The sequence below is a fragment of the Monodon monoceros genome, unplaced genomic scaffold, assembly GCF_005190385.1.
Source record: "Monodon monoceros isolate NGI ecotype Baffin Bay Population unplaced genomic scaffold, NGI_Narwhal_1 Super_Scaffold_2, whole genome shotgun sequence".
Taxonomy (NCBI): domain Eukaryota; kingdom Metazoa; phylum Chordata; class Mammalia; order Artiodactyla; family Monodontidae; genus Monodon; species Monodon monoceros.
The window spans coordinates 4299094-4320932 of NW_021703776.1; the positions used below are offsets into that span (position 1 = coordinate 4299094).

Consider the following 21839-nt stretch of genomic DNA (forward strand, 5'->3'; position numbering starts at 1 on the left):
AGAAGAAGAAGAAGAAGAAGAAGAAGAAGAAGAAGAAGAAGAAGAAGAAAAGAAGAAGAAGAAGAAGGAGAAGAAGAAGGAGAAAGAGAAGGAGAAGGAGAATAGGAATGAGAAGGAGGAAAAAAAAGCAGATTACAACCATGCAGGACATGAAAATCCAGCCCATTCACACCTATTTTTCCTCCAAGAATGAAGCACTTCCTGAAATTTTGGATGAATTCAGACCCCCAAGTCAATGAATACCATTTGTAAATAGCATCCCTGACTTCAGCTGCATGTGATTGGCTGCTTTCATTCACACAGAACAACCTGTGTGGTTGTCTTTTCTCAGCCTCTCTCACCCACCTGTGTGCTCTGCCTTCTCCTCAGTAACAACATAATCAACTGCTGGCAGCATCACCAGGAGGCTTTCCAGTCCCCAAACTTGTAGTCATTGTCTAGCATCCACAGAAAAGTCTTTTCTCTCATGAAGCTGCCACGCACAAAAACTAATAACAAGCGAAACCTTGGACACATAAGCAGGAAAAGGAGTGAAAGTGAAAAACCTCACTCTTGAGGGTTTGGTTTCAATGCCTGTTTAGGCTGGGCATCTACATGAATTTATCCAGTGTTTACATGCCAGGCCACAGGGAAAGGTTAGAAGGGGGGAAAAATAAAAATTTATCTTATATTTCTGATAGATAACAATCAAATATTAAAATGAGAAATGAAATTGTTATTTGCTGTTTAGTAAGAAAGATGGTTGAAGTTATTAATATTACTATGCAAATCATCTGAATCTTAGTAGACATTTTAAGACAGTATTGATCTATATTAATTGACAAGATATTTTTGCCTTTCCTGTTACTTTATATATGAAGACATTTCTCTTCTGTACATGGCTTTTATTTATGAGGTTAATTACTTTTTATTTAGAGCTACCTGGGAAGAAAAATGCAATAATTTTTCTATGAGGGTCTGGCCCTTGGAAGAACTTATATATATGGATATGGAATAGGGGGGCCCCTTAACAACTACACGTACGTATTGTTTGCTGTTCTTTTGCTCACTGGGTTATTGTACAACGGTTCAGTATTAATGTCCCATAGAGAGTTTCCAAAGAGAGGTTTATAATTTAGTTTCAGCTTCAGCGTCTATTATCTGCTTTTAAAAGTGAAATTGTTAGCTCCGTCTTGGTAATGCTTGGTAACAATCATTGATCCATTATGTGTTCAATCCTGGGGACCTCAGAATGTTATAGCACACATCATTTCTAATTACCCTAACATTAGTTCTTGGAGTTTACTTCCAATGTACTGATTAAATGTTGACCACTAAAGTGTATAAATTTATAAGTAAAAATGTAAAGACAGGTCTCTGATCTAAGATAAGTAGGTCAAAAATTATGAGTAAGTATACTCTTTGTATTACCATTTATTCTTTTTCTGGAAACTATAAAATAATTGATATTCTTTTTTGATCATAAACTCCTCCCTGAAAATAAAATTTGTCAAACTAGTTATCAGTAACAATATGTATTAAGTACTTTTGGCTGGAAATTATATAATGGTGTGGAAATTCTTGAATTTTTCTGGGGTCAAGAAAAATTAAGGAAAAAAAAATTTCATGAAAATTTCAATTTTCTTTTTTATGCTGTATAGATAAGATTTATATTAAATTGAAGTACTTAATTTAATTATATAAAATATTATAAAATGTTTGGTTAATAATTGATAGTACTATTCAGAATTTTAGCTTTTATTGAAGAACTATTTTTCCCCCAAATACTGAAAACAAGGATAATCATGTAGGTAATATTTAAGAACAACAAAATTATTGCTTTATAAGTTACAGTTAGATGTGAGTTCTCTATAGTCCTCTCTGCCAAAGCGAAAATTTTTGTTTGGGGAATTCGCTCTAGTCATAATCATGTATGTTATTAGATAGTTGTGTGATTGAGCTCTTGACAGAGTATTTGGCTCTTACTGTCAAGGTTGGCTTTCTTCTGGTTACTCAGTCAGCCACTGTAGTAGGCTGAATAATAACCACCTGAAGACGTTAGGTTATAATCCCTCCAACTTGTAAACGTTAGCTTAGGAGGAACTAGAGTCTTTGCAAATGCAATTACATTAAGGATTTTGAGATGGGGAGACTATTTCAGATTACCTGGGAGGGCTTCAAACCCAATCACAGAGTTCTTATAGGAGAGGCAAAGGGAGATTTGACACATAAAGAGGAGGAAAAGACAGTGTATCCACTGAGGCAGAGATTGGAGTGATTTAACCTCTAGCCAAGAGAGTCCTGTTGACCTCCTTGGGCAGCTGAATTTTCCCCCAGAACCTACGGAGGAAGCAAGGCCCTGCCAGACTTTGACTCCACCCATTGAAACTGAGTTTAGACTTCTGGCCTCTGGAACTTTAAGAAAACACTTTTTTGTTGTTCTAAGTCACTGAGTCTGAGGTCATTTGTTACAGCAGCCTCAGGAACCTAATAACATCATGTGTGGATCATAATTGTGAACGAACAGGTTAAAAACTGTTGAGTACTACCCCATGAATAACCAGCGAAGGAACCATCACATGATTGTGCCATGTAATTATACTTTCTAAAAAATGGAAACAAATATTGAAACAACTAAATAAAATAGTTGGTAATAACTGCTTATAAATCATTTAATATTAATTATTCATAAGAAATATTGTTTATTTAAAAATAAAAGTATATGTGCTCTGAAGATGATACATGATCGAAAATTTTAAAACATAAACCAGTTTTTAATAATATAAATAATACATACATGAAAAAATAAAACAATGCTCAAGTAAAAGGTTCCCATCCACATTCCTGTCCTCCATTCTAAGCACCCAGGCTGCTTAGATTACAGATCTTGATCGTTAGCTGTTGTGCATGTGTGTTTGTATTCTGCATGTGTGAGGGCACATACTTTTATCTACATGCCAGAGAGATGGTTATCTTCTTTAAGTAATCACATCAGAATTTACTATCCTTTTCCCATTTAGGCTACTACAGAATATTGAGCAGAGCTCCTTGTGCTATATAGTAGGTTCTGTTGGTTATTTTAAATATATAACCTAAATGGGAAAATAATTTGAAACAGAATAGATGCATGTATATGTATAACTAAATCACTTTGTTGTACACCTGAAACTAACACAACATTGTTAATCAACTATACTCCAATATAAAATTTAAAAAAAAGGATTTACTATCCTAAATTAGAATATATTATATATTTGTTTCATTTATTGATAACCACGTCTTCTTCCTGAACCTTCACTTTCAGGTTAGTGTGCTTGTTTAGATTGCCCTCTTGTAACTGAACGACTCTCTGTAGGCAAGGCTAGGTCTCTTCAGAGAAAATCAAAACAAAAACCAAACTTATCTTCTCCATTTAAATTTGTTTTTAAATGTTTAAGTGTTTTAAACATGATGGCAATGGGCTGAATGATGTCCCCCCAAAATTCACGTGGTGAAGCTCCAGTCTCTACTTCCTCCCAATGTGACTGCACCATGTACCCAGAAATGTTGAAGTATCTTTGGAACTGTGTAACAGTGGAGGATGAAGGCGTTTCAAGGTACATGCTGGAAAGAGCCTAGTTATCTCGAATGGACAGTTGGCAGAAATATGGACATTAAAGACAATTCTGTTGAAGGCTCAGAAAGAAAAAAGGAGAGTTGGAGAGAAAGCTCTGTTTTCTTGAGATGAAATAAATAATCTTAAGTAGAACACTGATAAAATATGAATATTAAAGATGCTTTTTTGTGAGCCCTCAGAAATGAAGAACATGTTATTGGACAATGGAGAAAGGATGATTTTTGTAATAAAGTGTCAACAAACTTGGCTGAACTGTGTTCTAGCCTTTTTCTTTGAAAGGTAGAAGGTGTGAGTGATGAAACTAGGTATTTAGTTTAGGAGGTTTGTAAGCAAACTGTGAAGAAGTGGCTTTCTTTCTTCTTACTGCTTATAGTAAAATGTGAGAGGAAAGAGGTAAATAGAAGGGTAGCAGGCCTGAAATCTTAAGAAGACTCAGGGTTATCATGACAGACATACCATAAGGGGGCTCCCTGTGAGTCACAGCCTAATATAATCCCCTGCTCTTGAGTGCAGACAGAACCTGTGATTGGTCTTTAGCAAAGAGAATATGACAAACATAAAGAGATTTTACAGTTGTAATTGGGTTCCTACTAGGTGGACTTGGGTTCATCAAAAGAGGGAGAATCCTGAGTGGGTCTGACCTAAATACGTGAAAGACTTTAAAAAATAAATTCCCCTGCTAACTTTAAAGAAGTGGCCATGTGTCACATGGTCACAGAAGACCATGTGACTAGGACCTGTATGATTTCTAGGAGCTGAGAGCAGCCCTGGGTCAACAGGCAGCATGAAAGCAGGGACCTCCATCCTATAAACAGGACAAGGAGCTAAATTCTACCAAGAATAGGCCTAGGATAAGACCCCAGGGTCCTGTGAGAGCATGGCCCACACAACACTGAGAATCGAGCTTGCTAGACCCTGAGCAGAGAACCTAGTTACTCCATGCCAGACCAATGGAAACTGTCAGGTCATGATGAGTGAACATGATGGTAATTTGAGCATTGCGGTAATTTGTTACACAGCAATACCAAACTAATACAGCTTTGAAATTTGTGGAAACATCATAGAACTATTCCAACCTGGTGGAGAATACATTTTCAAGATAATTTTAAAAACTTATATGTGATTCTGGAGTGTGTTTTTTTGTTTTTGTTTTTGTTTTTAAAGAGTACTATTTGGAAAACTAGCAAAACTTGAATGGTGTCTGAAGAAAATATGACATATCATTAACAGTTTCATCAGAGAAGAGCCACTATGAGTGATTTAGATTTAAGGATTTATTACAGGGATTAGAATATTTGCAGTTGTAAGAGGTGTTACAGTATATGTAGTGTTTTTTATCTCTGCATCTAGATTTGTATTGAGAATATATAAAGAATCTTAAAGTTAACAATAAGTCAAAAAAATAATTTAAATAAAGGAAAAATGCATAGTAATGAATAAAAATAAAACAACAAAATTTGTGGGATGCCATTAAAAAAGGGAAAAGAGAGAAGTTTGTACACTAAATGCTTATACCAGATAAAGGGCAAAGCCTCATATCAATTGTGTAAGTGTCTACCTGAAGGAAATAGAAAAAGAAGAGCAAAATAAACTCAAAGCAAACAGAAGAAAGGGAATAATAAAATAAGAGAAGAAATAAGTTAAACTGAAAACAGAAAATAATAGAAAAGATAATAACAAAGTGATGCTTTGAAATGCTCAGTTACAATTGATAAAGTTCTACCAAGACTGACAAGGATTAAAAGAGAAATGACACAATTTATCAATATCAGAAATGAAATAGGAAATATTACATGTCCTTTAGTTATTAAAAAGATAGTACTAGAATATTATAAATGGCTCTATATGCATATATGTGGCAGGTAGAATGAAATGAACCAATGCCTGATATATACCAAATTTCACTAAATATGTAGTAGGTAATGTAAACAGTTCTATAACTATTAAAGAAATTCAATCCAACCAAAAACTTAAAAAAATAATTAATGTCAATTCCACACAGTCTCTTCCAGAAAATATGAGGAAATATTAATTTCCCAATAATTTTATGAAGCTACCATAACCAGACAAAGACTGCATACATACACAGAAGAAAATTACAAACCAATAACTCTCAAAAACCTAGACACAAAAATTCTCAACAAATAATTAACAGATAAAACTCATCAGTTCAAAACATGGTTATAAACCACAATCAGTGGGGTTGTCTCCCAGGTATTCAAGCCTTTCAAGTATTTGAAAGTCAGTCAATATGATCCTCCATACTCATAGGCTAAAGCAGAAAAACACATGATCAGATCATAAAAACCATCATTTCAATACTGATTCATGTTAAAAACTGTCAGCAACCTGGAAATAGAGGATGATTCCCTCACCTTAATAAAGAACATCTGCACAAATATACAGCTAACATAATTCAGAATGATGAAAGAATAAATGCATCTCCCCATTCACTGATGTGAAGACAAAGCAAGAATGTATGTTGTTACCACTCCTACTCAACATAATACTGCAAGTAATAGTCAAGGCAATAGGGCAAGAAAAAGAAATAAATTGCCCGCAGATTGAAAAGGAAGAAACAAACTGTCCCTGTGAACAGATGACATATTTGTGTATGTATAAGGTCTCAAGAAATCTTCCAAAAAATGAAAGAAAATTTATAATAAGTGAATTCAACAAGGTAACAAACCAACACATGAAACAGTGCACAAAATCATTTCTATTTCTCTATATTAACAGTGAACATGTGGAAACTGAAATTAAAAACACAGTATCATTTAAAATCGTTCCCCCAATAAAAACTTATGTATAAATTTAACTAAAATTGTACAAGACTTTTATGCTATAAAACACACATGAAAGAGATTATATAACTATATAAATGGGTTAGAGAATCATGGTTTGAAAAATCAACATGATAATACAGTTAATTCTCCCAAAATTAATCTAAAATTTACATAGATTTTTAAAAATCCTTGAAAGGTTTTCTTTTTCAGATACAGACATGCTTCTCTAAAGGTATATGGACAAGCAAAGGAATTAAATAGCTAAATAATTTTGGAAAAAAAGAATAAATAGGGAAAAATCATTCAACTGGTATTAAGACTTATCATAGTTACAGTAATCAACATTGTATGGTATTGATGAATGTATAGATACATAGGTCAATGAAAGAGAAAGCCAGAAATAGAACCATATAAATATGCCCAACTGATATGCAGGCCTCTCACTGTTGTGGCCTCTCCCGTTGCAGAGCACAGGCTCCAGACGCGCAGGCTCAGCGGCCATGGCTCACGGGCCCAGCTGCTCCGCGGCATGTGGGATCTTCCTGGACCGGGGCACGAACCCGTGTCCCCTGCATCGGCAGGCAGACTCTCAACCACTGTGCCACCAGGGAAGCCTGCCCAACTGATTTTTGACAAAGATACAAATGCAACTCAGAGGAAGTATAATCTTTTCAATAAATGGTGCTGGAACAATTGGGCATCTATAGGCAAAAAAAAAATCACTCTCATACAAAAAGTAATTCAACATGGATCATACTGTAAAACTTTTAGAAATAACAGAGAAGAAAATTTTAGAACCTAAAGTGAGAGATGAAAACTTCTTAGACATAACACCAACAGCATAATCACTAAAAGAAAAATTGATAAAGTACAATGATTAATAATTTTGATCTAAGAAAAATATACTGTTAACAGGATAAAAAGACAAGCTACAGACTAGAAGAAAACATTTTCAAATCATTTATCTGACAAAGGGCAAATCTTAGATTCATAGATACTCTCAGCACCAACAGTTAAAAAACGAGCAATGACTCATTTAGAAAATGGACAAAGGATATGAACAGGCGCCTCATTTGAGAGAGTATACAGATAGCAAATAAGCACATTGCTATTAGGGGAATTGAGCTTAAAACCACAATGAAATATCACTACATGAGAATGTTTTTTAAAAATTATAATAAATGCTGGCAAGTATGTGGAGAAACTAAATATCTTATACACTGCTGGTGGGAATGTAAAAGTGACATTGGAAAATAGTTTGGGAGGCTTTCCTTTTTCTTTAAAATAAAACTAAACATGTACTTACTGTATAAACAGCAATCAAATTCTTTGGTATTTATCCTGAAGAAATGAAAACTTATATTCACACCAAAACCAGTACGTGAATGTTCATAGCAGATTTTGCTGTAATCACCTCAAAGTGGACACAATCCAAATATTAAAAAAGTCATAGAATGAAATAATACTTAGCAATAAAATGAAGCAAACTATTAATCCATGCAATAACTTGGATGGGCATTATGCTTAGTTAAAAAAAAAAAGGCCAATCTCAAAAAGTTCCATGCAGTGTGATTCCATTCATATAACATTTTTTTTTAAGTGAGCAAAACCATAGAGATGAAGAACTACTATTGCTTGCCAGGGTACAGAGCTGTCATAATATGAGGGAATTCTACTGTGGGGATGGGACAGATATGAGACTTGATGTTTGTGGTGTTTACATAAATCTATACATGGAAGCAAATGCATAGAACTACACACATGTGCAGAAATGTTTGCATGTAAAATCTGGGGAAAAGTGAATGAGGTCTGTAATCTCATTAATAGTATTGTACCAGTGTCATAACAGTATTGTCCATTTCCTGGCTTTAATATTCAACTTCAGTTATACAAGATGTCACCATTGGGGAGAAATTGGGCGAAGGGTTCATGAGATGATAGGTTTTTGCCACTCCCTATGAATCTTACATGGTTTTGTAGGAGGGTATACTTATTCTTAAAATATAAAGCCTAAAGTATGCAGAAAATAAAGTATTTCAATATCTAAGAGAAAGAGAAAAAAATAATTAGTGTATGTTTGAAGGGTAAGTATGAGCTCATTGTAATATTTTTGTTGACTTTTCTGAGTATTTAAACTTAGAGAAATTATAAACTTGGGCAAGTAAATTTGGGGGACATAAAAGACATTCAAAGCATGAATTGATAAAACAAATTATGTATTCATCATTTCGTTTCCTTGTTCAGATTCTATCATTTTGTATTAAAGCTAAAATCTTGTTTTTCAGGTCTGCTGTATACCAAACTAAAAAGTTGGGAAAAAAATGTCTGGTGTCTGGCGTGATGGGAATAGCAGTATATACAGTGTTTATTTTTTTTTTTTACATCTTTATTGGAATATAATTGCTTTACAATGGTGTGTTAGTTTCTGCTTTATAACAAAGTGAATCAGTTATACATATACATATGTTCCCATATCTCTTCCTTCTTGCGTCTCCCTCCCTCCCACCCTCCCTATCCCACCCCTCCAGGCGTTCACAAAGCAACTAGCTGATCTCCCTGTGCTATGCGGCTGCTTCCCACTAGCTATCTACCTTACGGTTTAAATAATCCAGCCTGTTGTTACTGAGAACTATTTAATAAGTTGGCTCCCTGAAAACTAGAGATAGTTTATTTAGTTAAATCTGTTTAACACAGTCACAGAATAATAGCAACAGATGCTTCTTCCTCCTTAAAACTTGTATTTTTTTATACAATAAAGAGTTTAGATGGCTCATATGTCTAGCTTTGTATGGGAGGAGTAGGGAGAAAAATGAACAGATGCTAGAAACATTTATTCTAGTTAGTTTTATGAGTTCATATCTCTGACAATTTTGTATAGCCTTCAGTGGTCTAATACATCATTTAATCTGCCAGAAAGAAGGACAATTAATGTTTAAAATAGGTGCTTTATTAAGGAAACTTTACAAAACATCTATCCTTAAGGACCCCCAAGTAGTTCACCATTTTTGATAATGTGTTTCATTGGACATATTTTTAAAATGTGATTGCAAGGTAAAATGTAGACAATTTAAAGCTAAGGTTAATTTCACGTGATTCTATTTCACAATGTCCCTTTTGCATTTTTACTATATTCATAAGGAACAAAACAGTGACTTGATTTAATGTGTATTACTGAGAATAATGTATTGGTATTCTAGGTTAACCAAGAAATGACAGAGGGAGTTGCTAGAACTTAGCTTGGAAGAGGTGTCCTCAGACACTCACAACGTCTACCAATTTACTCTTCTTCGTAGGACATGAGCTGTGGGAACAGGAAAGAGTTGGAAAATCAAAATTATTCCTTTTGATCTCAATGTGCACGTTGAGCTGCACTTGTTACCTACAATCCAATTCCTCAAAGCGTCCATCAGTCAATGAGCATTAACACGGGTGCAATTGTATGTTCCAATAGCTGGAGTTCACTCCGTGTTTACTATCGGCATTTCTTTTACCATTTGAAAATGAAATCATATCTTCCACTTGCTGTGTAAGTCTCCCTTGAAATGGAATAAAAATGGACTTTTATTCAACAGAGCCGAATTCAAACCCATGGCTCGTTATTCACAAACTGTGAGGCTATAAGCAATGTGCTAACAGCACTGATCCTGGTCCTACCTTCTGCAATTTTATAGAAAATTATATTTTCCTACCTCCCTTGCAGAGTTGTTTTAAAGCTGAACGAGAAAACGGTAGAAAGAGCTTTATAAACAAATGGCAAAGCTATATAAGAACACACTAATTTTGATTAATTAATGTAGTAGGGATCCGGGTTTGCACAGAGCTAATTTTCCCCTGGATCTAGGATGAACCTAACAGGAGAACTGTTGAATCCAAATGAACCAGACGATCCTGAGTACATCTTTCCTATGAAAACTCTTGGCCACAGCACTTCCAAAGGGAGGAAAATGCTAAAAGCACACATAAATTCAAGAAAAAGAGGGCCAGAGCAAAGGGGTGGTTCAAACACAAAACTGGATCTGCCAAACAGATTGGCCTCTGCTCCAGCCGCCGGTCCTGAGAGTCTCAGGGTGAGGAAGGTGACCAATAAAACAGTCAGTAAAATAGAAAGAGATTTTCCCTGAACTGTCGTAGGATATGGAGAAGAAAAAGCTTTCAAAAGCACTCACGTCAAAAGCGTTGAAGACACAGGTGGCAAATCCTAGGCATAGATAGCAGGTGTGGGCAACGGTGGTATCACCTGTAGAGCCTCAGGTGTCAATTAGTACAAGCTAAACTGAGAGCATCAGTCAAGCCCCCATCCCGTATTGCAGACAGTGCGGTGCAGGGAGAAGCCAGAGGGGAAGTGCTGCTCTCCGGTGTCCCACTGCTCTCCGTGGACAGCACCTGATGGGTGACACATGATGTAGTCGGGGATTATCTCACTGCAGAGGGAGACCCCAACAAAAGGCCTTTTTATGGGTGGGGGGCCAAGAAGAAGGAGAGAAGAAGACCCAGGGGTGGAAAAGTGCTAAGTCAGGATGAAGCAAAGTGTCCCAGCTGAGCCCCCAATAAGAAGGCCTCCAAAGGGAGCTGCCTGGGTTTGGAACGCAGGTATGTGTACCAGCAGAGCAGGTCCAGGGGCTCCTGAGTCCTTGACTACAAGAACACTGTAATAAACTGACTCTGTACCCCAAGGCTGCAGTAGGGAGATTAGCTTCTTCCCGGGAAGACTGCTGGGCAAAGCTTGGAGGCAAACTTCTCATCACCCTTAGAAGAGTACGGGGCATCGGCTGCCTCTAGACCATGAGGATTGGCTACCTGCGTAGGGTTCTAACAGAGTCTGTGTTGGTGAGGACCCATCTGTGGGCACGGATGACACACTTAACACTTCTGACATTAGAACTCACTTTAGTAAGAGATGTCATCAGAGAATCTGGAGATAGGGAACAGGGTCAAGACCAAAGCCTCCAGGTAGGCATATTCCTGGAGCCGCCCAGAATCATCTAGAAAGAACTTAACTGATGTTGGATTTCAAACAAATGTAGTTAAAACAAACAAAATGTAGCATCTTTAACAAGTGCTCAAAATCAGGGATTGGAGGTCAGATGAGGATTTATATACCTGCTTTGCCAGTTATGATCTGGTTAAGCGCTGCGGGTTTAGTCAATCTCTCTAAGCTTCAGTGTCTGCATTTTAAAGGAAGGGATAATAACCTTATCCACCATGTTGTGAAGATAAAATAATACTTCATGTGTTTCAGGAGTGAAAAGGAAATCAAGATATTCTCAAATGAAGGAAAACTAAGAGAATGTGTTGCCAGCAGACGTACTCTAAAATAGTAGCACTTCCTTTAAAGGACCCATCCTGTGTCTGGCAAATAATAAAGTCTCAATACATTTCACATATAGATCATGATCTCATTTTGTCCCCAAATACATATAATCTCAGAAAAATGTGTTTTCATAATTATATGTATTCGTGTTCTCTTTTAAAAGTTCCCTCTTGAAATCTTTAATCCTTTGCAATATATTCTTAAAATTAATTTGTAGCAAGAAAACCTTCCCTGTTCTCCATTTCCTCAATATTCAATGAAAAGTTTAAAACAGGCTTTCTCCATTTGCCTTGACAGAGCATGTTCTATGATTCCATTAAAATACACTGCATTTTAATAGTTTTTCCATCCTCTCTTCAATGTTTAATCATTAGTCTCATATTGACCAGGTGGCATTTGTTTAGCACATTCTGTATATATATTTACAGACTCTAAGATGGGGGATAGGGATGGAGAGAAAGAGTAATGAGGTCAGGCTAACAGCACAGGAGACCAAAATCTCATCAGATAAATGAGAGCATGTTGTTACAGATGTTACAATAAACTATGATGCTGTACAAATAGAAAGGAATTTGTAATTGGAGAGATTAAATTCTATTACTTTGAAGACTGATGGAATGAAGACCAGAGTGGAGAAAAATCATCCACTTAATGAATATAGTTGTACATTTTCCATGTACTTTTTACTCATTTTATTAATTGGAAAATAGAAGAATGCTATAACACAAGGTTTCTCTGAAAAGGAATGGAGATAACCTTACATAAACCTTGGACCAAGTTGCATCAAGAGGTAAAAAAATGTAAACAGCAACCGGAAAGAAGTAGATGTGGGCGAATGTAGAGTGTGGATGCAACACAACACAAACTGGAAAGATTCTTTGGGTTTTGTTAGGTTTACAATGCACACTGTTGAGGATTAAGGCAAATCTGAGACAGTCTCTGCTACTTTCCTAAGTCTATAACCTTAAGCCTCATTTTGTTTCTCTATAAAGTTCGTTCTCATAATATATACCTTAAATATTATCTAATCAATATAAAGGGCCTACAATAAATAGTGGCATCAGTTAAATATCACCTTTACATCCCCGATGCTCAAACATTTCTAACCCGATCATAGATAATTTTCTAGGAAGGCTTTCTCAAGTTTTATCCCTTTCTTTTTCACTGACCCACTTTTTTATCTCCTATATGTGTTTATCTTTAATAAATGGACATCTTTTTCTACAATATATATTAATTCTTAAGGATTGTAACCCAAATGGTTAGTGTGAGGAGAAACATGGCCAGAAGCCCACCTAAGAGTTTACTCTTTTTTTCTTTCGCTGTTTCTGTCTTTCGTCTTGTTTCTTTTATGACTCATGCTATAACCTAATGGTGGAGATTAGGGATTTTGGAGTCAGAGTTCAATGGTGTAAGGACTGACTCAAAGTTTGGGAGAGCTGATTTTGTGCAATTCTTCCTTATTTTCATTGGTCATGGTAAGAGTGTTTACACCATAGAAATTGGCAAAGGCCTATAAAAAAGATATTTTTTGAGAGAGTTGTTACTAACTTTGCATTATACCAGTGAGTGAGACAGGCTTGTGGTTGAGTCCTGTCCACATAAGCTGAATGAACTTCATCACATTACTAATCCCTCTGTGAGCCTCAGCTCCTATATCTATAGAATGGGTACAAATAATAATTATCTCATAGGATTCATAGGGTCATTTCATGAGATAATGTATTGTAATGTCAATACAATGATGTCAATTGTACGATACATTGCCAATTCTTAAATCTTAGCTATTAGGATTATTTTTCTTATGAGAGTTTTTTAATTCCTTTGCTAAAGTTAGCACTCAGGTGTATCCAGTTTCTTTCTTTTTCCTAATAATTACTCTCCACTGTTTAGCCAAAGAATATAAGTGTACTGATAGGATATGGTCTTCCTTTCCTTCTAAGATGCATAGGGCAAGAGCTGCCATTTATAATGACTACTAATCCTAATTTATGGGTCCTCACTTCTGTGTACCTTGGAATCACCTGAGTTCATGAAAATCTAACCTATAGAAGAAAAGCAAGAAACAGCAGAGGAGCCTCAGTATTTTAGTTTAGATATTGAATCATTCCAAATAATGTTTTTACTATGTGTTTGCCCTTCATTTTACCTCTAACATTTTAAAGACAAGTGTGGTAAGATTAGACATGTTTTTGCACTATATAGATCTATTGTTTAAAATTTTTTGCTTAAAGGCTGAGACATGTGTGTATGTATGGTGCAACCTTCCTTTTACTCACTAGTTGAAATCTTCTCTGGCTGAAATCACCTTTAAAATTTGACACAAGAATCCCTGTTGTTTTGTTCAGGTGTGGTGCCAAGTTTCATGCCCTGCTGTCACAAGGGTGTACACGGGCTCATGGGGACACTTAAAATGCAGGCCAAGCCTTGGCAAATGGTTTCTTGCGTGCTTTATTTTTGTTCTATTATGAAAATAGATTCTGTGGTAACCTCTGGGTTGTATGGTGTTGATTCCTACACAGCTTTCACACATGTTCAGTGTCTTGGCAGGATCTGAAGCATTTATTGGACAACAGAAAAGGTCTCTCTTCTCCAGTGAGATGGGTTTAAGAATTCTATTGGCATGAGAGGTGAGGAAAAGCAATACAAGCAGACATTTTGCTTAGAATCCTACGTACATGACAGCAAGTCTCACTCCAAGGAAATGTGAATGGCACACAAAAGTATTTCTTTTCTATTCTCAGAAGACCCATCCACTCTGTAGCAGATGGGAGTATCAAGCTCATTTTCTTAAACATGGAAATGTAACTTAATTATAATACATAGCATTTAAATGGAATATAATGCCAGTACATCTGAGTACGAGATTTGATAAGCTACATCAGCCTATCAGCCCATAGCTGCATTGTACCGGTTACAATTATTCACCCTACCCTTCAAAGGAAGGTGAAATGTCCCGTTAATGTTGCTCTATAATTACACTATTGGTGGCAGGATGCTTCTCCCTGTGACAATCAGCTAAAGTTCTCAAGCATGAGATTTGATTACCATTGTTTTTGTATGGAAAGCTAAAACGTAATTGTCATAAAATTACCAGCATCCCTTGTCTAATGTTCAATAGCAATCACATTTTCGTATCACACGCACCAGAAGGTGCTTTACAGGATATTGACATCAAAGTCACAGCAATATAAGAAACTTAAAAATGAAAAAAAAAAAATCTTCATAGACATCTTCTTACTTTTCAGAAGATGGGAAACTAACAGTAAGTTTTTATAACTGTATACATATGTAATTTGTGTTTTTCTAATTAGAGAAACTACTTATAAGAGATATACACAATAACCATGCCTAACAGTTCTCATTTCTTTAGTTTTTGCAAAGATGAGAAAAATATTTCATGTGATGATTTTGAGGTATACAAATCCTCAGCATTCATTACATGGTATCCTCTTCCATGGAGTTTATTATAAAGTTTATTTCTGCTCTGTGAGTGCACTGATATCCAGGTTCTCAATCAAGATATGCAAGGATAACAAAGGTTCCAGAGAGGAGAGGATCCTTCAGCTTGGGTCTTGAATAATGAAATGATGCTCAGTTACACATGATAGGGTTGCAATAGTGCAAAAGGCATGAGGTCAAAAGGCAGCATGCCCCACTGTGTTTGTCATCATGCCTCCAAATCCCCCTAATGCTCCCTTATTTAGATTAATGGCATACACATCTTTTCTAAAACTTAAGATAGAAACTTAAGAGTATATCTTAATTGCCAAATTTGCATGTTTTTCACATTCAATCAGTCACAGCATGCCTCAACTCTGCTTCAGAATTGAATACCGATGTTTATTTTCCCTTTTATACCCCCACATTTACTGCCGCCACCAGCCCCTTTCCACTTGTGCTCTCTAGTCTTTCTATTTTCTAATCCCTCTTACACACATGTGAGAAATCTTCTTCTCACATGAGAAATCTCACAACATGGAATCTTTCACCTTCCTGCTAAGAAATATCTGATATTTCCGCACTTTCTAAGCTATAAATTTTATATTCTTGAATATTGCATTTAAAGTTCTTTTAGACACTTGTTACAAATCACAGTTAAACCCACTCTCTAAATATAACTTTGACACAATTGACCACATCCAATTCCCACACCCGCCCTGAAATTTCAGTCTCTGCATTCTTCTTCACCTACTTTATCTCTTCCACAAAATTTAATCCAACCTCCATGAATGAAGGTCTCATCTGGTGTTCTTTCTTACAGGGAGCCGTTATTTCCTAATCAAGTGGAATTAACCAATCTCTAAATCTCCATGGCATTTATTCTATAACTCACTGTACTCATAAAACCTTATAGTGTGTGCACTAACTTATAAGTTACACAGAGTAATTTAGATAGTTAAGACTTTCTCCTTGTATTTCTTCCAGGTTCCCACACAATGCCTTGCTCATAATATGTACCTAAACAAAAAGAAGAGACTAACGATGAAGAAAGAATATTACATATCTTTTTTTTTTTTGCGGTACGCAGGCCTCTCACTGTTGTGGCCTCTCCCGTTGCGGAGCTCCGGACGCACAGGCTCAGCGGCCATGGCTCACGGGACCAGCCGCTCCGCGGCATGTGGGATCTTCCCAGACCGGGGCACGAACCCGTGTCCCCGCATCTGCAGGCGGACCCCCAACCACTGCGCCACCAGGGAAGCCCAGCATGTCATTTTAATAAAAGTTTCTTTGTGGATACATTCAAGAAAGGAATCATATATCAATCTATATAGCAACATTTCTCAAACTTTGGTTTCTGAATTCCCATCTTAGAATTACCTAAAGGTGCTGCTACAATTGCAGATTGCAGGATCTTCGTGTAGATTTGCCAATTGAGCATCTCAGAGTGCAGCCTAGAAAACATGCTTCCTTGTTGGTTCTCACACACACTAAAGCTAAAGAAGCACTTATGCTACTTTGCGTATTTCAGAGCTTTAGTTTGCATAAGTAATTAAGGTATTAACAGAGACAATGCATCATATAGGATATTATCACTAGCCCATTTGACATTCTAATCAACAATTCTTGTACCTGTTCTAATCTGCACATGTGAAATGTGAAGATATTATTGAAGTATAAATATGCATCACAGGTAAAGAGCTTCCAAAGACATTTTATTAGGCTACTGAGATAAGCATATCAAAATGGTAGGGAAAGCCAAAATATTATTTTATTAAGCATTGGGATTTAAAATAAAGCTTCCTTCTGTAATTTTGATATTGTATATTTTCTTTATTTTTAACTCTACAAAGAATGAATTATCAAAGTTCTAGACATTAGTAATTTTGATCATTTAAAATGAAGTAATGAGTCTGACAATCCTCTGTGACACTGATATTTCCTCTAAATATCTAGTGTTGGGAGGGCTTTTCACTTTGCAATCCTCCATTTGAGCCAGAATAGAATAAATGGGAGGCATATTTTAGCCCTGTATGCATGGCCAAGGGGACCAGCTTCTCTCTGATGGCTGCTGAATATTTGACTGACAAGTGCCTGCCCTGCTCTGCAGCCCTGCTTCAACATTTCCAGGGGTTTCCGAGCTTATCTGGGGGACTCTCCCAATCAAGGCAGTTAATTAAGATCATCATACCACCCTTTCCTTATTCTCACACTTATTACTTCATGAGGACCAGTTGATTCTCCCTGGAAGCTGCAGGTAGGGATCTGAGGCAAACTAGAAAGTTAGAGTTTTTTAAAAAATATTTCTTTAATAATTAGCCAATGGATCCAAATATCATCAGAAAAATTTCCCTTCAAATTTCACTTAGCATCTGTTCTCCAGACCCTGGAAAATGGTCCAAAATTATGATTAAATATGTGCATAACTGATCCTCATTTTGGAATTTTACTTTTACTTTTGTTCCTGATTCTCTGGAAAGCTCCATTCTTTTTGGAAACCTTTGTCTGAGTTCTTGTTTCACAAGAACTTGAGCGCAAGCTCAAGACCCTCTGAGTTCTTAGGTACGTTGGAAGTCATGGTCAAATGTGACATCAAGTTCAAGCGTGGACCGCTTAGGGTGGTTATGAAAGTTTGTCTCCAAAGATAATAGGAACAGGGGTAATCAGGAAAGGCCAGAAGACCCAGAATTGTCATCTGGACTTGGGAGGAGGTGAGGAGACTGGTCATCACCATAGTGAGAGGTTTTCAGGCTTAAAAGTACAGATCAGGATCCCACATGGCAGGTAAATAAGGGAACAATGCTCTGTTTCCCAAGTTCATGTTAGAAAACCCATATACACAATTTCAATTCATCCTTGTACAAGTACTTTATATAAAACCAGAAACACCGTGGAAATGACATCAATATCTGTGGGTATTAGTTCAACTTGAGAAGAGATTTTGATGTCTTTGACTCTAAAGATCATAATTTTTACTCAGTGGTTATCTTTTTATACCTATTTACTTTTATTTTCTTTAATTTTTGGCTTTGGAAAATGAAAATAGTTCTAATTTTTTGATTACAAAGCTAATGTATTCTTATTATAATTCTAACAGTACATTAAATGTGTAATGGAGAACTTTTAAAAATCATCCATAATTCTATTACCAACTCTTAACATTTCGGTGAGTATTTTTTTTTCAATCTCTATCACTATATATGTATATACATATATAATTTTAACAATTATAGAGTCTCAATACATAATAATTTATAGACTACCTTTCTTACCTTTCAGTACATTGTTGATTCATTTCCTGTAAGTATTGCTGCATACAATTGTATTTTATGCCTATTTAGCATTTCATTTTATCCATTTACCGTTCTTGTGTTAGACATCCCAAACACATATTTGTGCATTTATCTGATTACTTAGGATATAGCCTTAGACCAGGAAGCTTGAGTATCAAAGTCGTTCTTTATTTTCTTAGTAAAGTTTCCCATAAAATTTCCCAAGTTGATATTATTATGATAAGAAGTATGTAATTATACACATCTAAGCACACACAACTAATATGAGAGAATTCTCATTGGCCAGTGAAGTGGTGTCCTGTGGCTTCAGTTTGATATTAGAAGAAACCTGGGAAGAGATAAGTCAGTGAGTGACCGTTATGAACCAAAGGGAGTATAAAATAGCAGTCCCCTGTTTGAATGCACTTCCTTTTCACAAAACAGCACACTTTAAAACTTCCATCCTATCAACCTCATTTTTGTATTCCCTTTATCATTAACACTGCAAATGCATTCACTAAAGGATTAGTATATGCATGTATATGATAAATTAAGGAAAAGTGACGTGTATCTCATATCACTCAGTGACTCCCTCCCTTGGAGGAAATTCATCCTAGCTACCTGCATAACTGCTGTCGGAATCAGCATTAGGATTCCACAGGATTGCAGAAATCACTGATGCTGAAAAAAATCCAAGTGGACTTGTGAAAATGAATCTTTTTGTACTATTCTTAGCTGCCAAACTGTGCTAGAAACCCATGGCTATTCTCCAGGAATGTAAAAAAGTGAAGCTGTTTATTCATGACACAGGGACAACCTCTAAATTTTCTGGAGGGCCCCAACCAAATTTTCCCCACCTGCCTGACTGGGTGCTGGGCTTTACGTTCTAAAGCACAGTGTCATGTTGCATGGCTTAGTTCCTCTAGCACCTTGTACTAGAAATTCCTTGACTCTTTAATGTTTTGAATGTCTTTGTTCATTACATTCTTCTCTTCCAAAACTAACCAAAAAGAATCACTTAATCTTCTTTATGTGATGTCCTTGAGATATTTGGGTGCATTTCTCTGTTACTGGACATTTTGAGGCACAAGTCATGTGTCAGTGTCAACATGTCAAGGTTCAGTGCAGTGCTTTAAAGCCTGTGCTCATAAGGAAGATAACCCATGTTATGTTAAATGAATAATAGAAGACACCAACACAGCACCTATAAAAGGTTAGGGGAGCATGCCTAGGATGGGAGCGTTTTTTCGGTTCATTAAATTTACACACACACGCATGCATGCACACAGAGCTAAAGAGAGAACCATGTTTTCAATTCAAAGACGGTATTTCTCAGTTCTGTATGCTTGATGTGAAGTCTATGGCTTTTGTCAATGTATAAGTTTATCTTACTTAGGGTTAATAGGTAATATTAGAGATAACCATCAATATTATTCAGCGTTTTTTGAGTCATAGGGAAGAACATTACCTTATCAGGAAATATAAGTATCTTCTGAAAGGATAGTGTTATTGGATCCATGTATATGGGTAATAGACAACAAAAACAATACTTTCTTTAAGAGAAAATTTAAAAACAAAATCAGACACCTTTACAGACTTGGACATAATATCTCATTTTTCTGTTCAGATAATACTGTGAAAAAAAGTAGCATAATGTTCTTCTGATTTGATGTATTTCAGAGTTAAGTCAAAGTATCTTGAAGGGCAGGAAGGAGGTGAAGATGCCATGTCTCAAACACCTGTGTCAAATGCCCTGTGAGAGGCAGGGCACAGAGGCGCTCCACGTCTCGACGGACCCGTAACTCAAGTCCATGCTATCCCCCCAAAATTATCCTCTTACCTTAAAAAGTTACTTAAATGATTAAAATACAAAATTGAGGAAATAGTCTACTGATCTCCTAAGGTGCAATGCATGCTTGACACAGTACTTCACACATAATAATCAATAAATACTTAGGCTTACTATTATTAGCTATTGTTCACATAATATTGAAATAGTACGTTGGGTCGGGGGGGCCTGCGCGGGTCCCAGGGTCAGACCGGCCCGAGCAGGTCCGGGGTCAGGCGCGGCATCCCCGGCCCGACCGTGGTGCAGTCCTGGTACTTGGTTGAGTCAGCCGACAACCCGCGGTGGCTCCACCATGCGCAGCCCGCGTGCCCTGTCGGAATTAGAAAAGATCCAAAAAGAGAGAAACTACTCCTGAATGGATATAATAACCATATGCAAAGACAAAGTACCAAATTATGAATAAAAGATTAAGATGTTTTACGAGGAGCATTTACACCTGGGTGACGAGATTCGCTGCATCCTGGACGCCAGTGGGTACCTCGACGTGAGGGATAAAGAGGACAGGTGGATCCGGATCTTCAGGGAGAAAGGAGACATGACTTCTCCTCGCCAGCATATACCACCGCTTCATGCTGGACGAGAAGAACTACCTGAAGGCCATGCGGCTGTTTGTGGGAGACCCTGTGTGGCCCGCGTTTAACCGGCTGGCTGACCACTTCGAGGCCCCTGGGCAGTACCTGGAGTTTCTGTCGCAGACGGCCTAGCGGTGCCCTGGGGCATCGCGCACCCTGGCCCTCCTTGTGAAGGTCCGGGACGTGATGGCAGCAGAAAATCTGTCGTATTCTCCTTGCTTTTGTGTTGTAGACTTGAGGCTAGGTGAGCTTTCCTCTGCAAGGTTATTTGATCAGAATACGTTTTAATGGAAGTAGCTATAGAACCGGTTTGTACATGGAAACACCTGTGGAAATCTGGGCAAATCCGCTCATTTTCTCCAATTCAGGATCAGTGGTCAGTGGCCCTGTGTCAGCTCGTGGCTTCAGCTGTGACCTGGTGAGTTTCAGCTCCCCAAACGGAGCCACTTGGTTGCCCGCATCTGGACCTGATTCTTGGACGTTAAGCGGATACTAGGCGAGGCCATGCCTGCTTTGTGCAGAGGAGTGACTGTGGATGACAGGACTGGGCAGAGAGAAGATGCTTTTCTCCCAAAACACGGAGGAAGCTGGGTGGAGGTGCCGTGGGGGATGAGCTGGTGTGTTAGGGGGACCCTTGCTTGATTATGCCATGTTCTTGTTCAAAATCAAGTAGCTGCCTTCATGTTAAAAAAATAAAATAAAATACTTAAATGCTTACTTATACTTACGTTGCTGTTCGTTGCTCTTTTCTAGTAAACCAACTGAGCCATGTGAGCATTTAGGTAGCCAGTGAGGTCAGAGCGGGGATCTCAACCTATCAGTATGAAATCAAACTGCATGTGGTTTCCATTGCCTCTGTCTGCCTCTGGCTAGACCAGAATGCCTTTGAGGGGAAGAAGCCTGGAATTTGTAAACACTGAAATAGACTTTAAGCTGAAGGACAGATGGAGTGAGGAATTTGAAAACTGTCTTTTTACTTCCCTTCCCATCTTAAGATTCAGGGAGCTCAGAAC

The 21839-nt window shown here is 37.1% G+C and overlaps 1 pseudogene; it reads left to right on the forward strand.

The window, feature by feature from the left end:
- Positions 1-20609: 20609 nt before the first annotated feature.
- LOC114902056 lies at positions 20610-20958 on the forward strand (annotated as a pseudogene).
- The last annotated feature ends 881 nt before the right edge of the window (positions 20959-21839 follow it).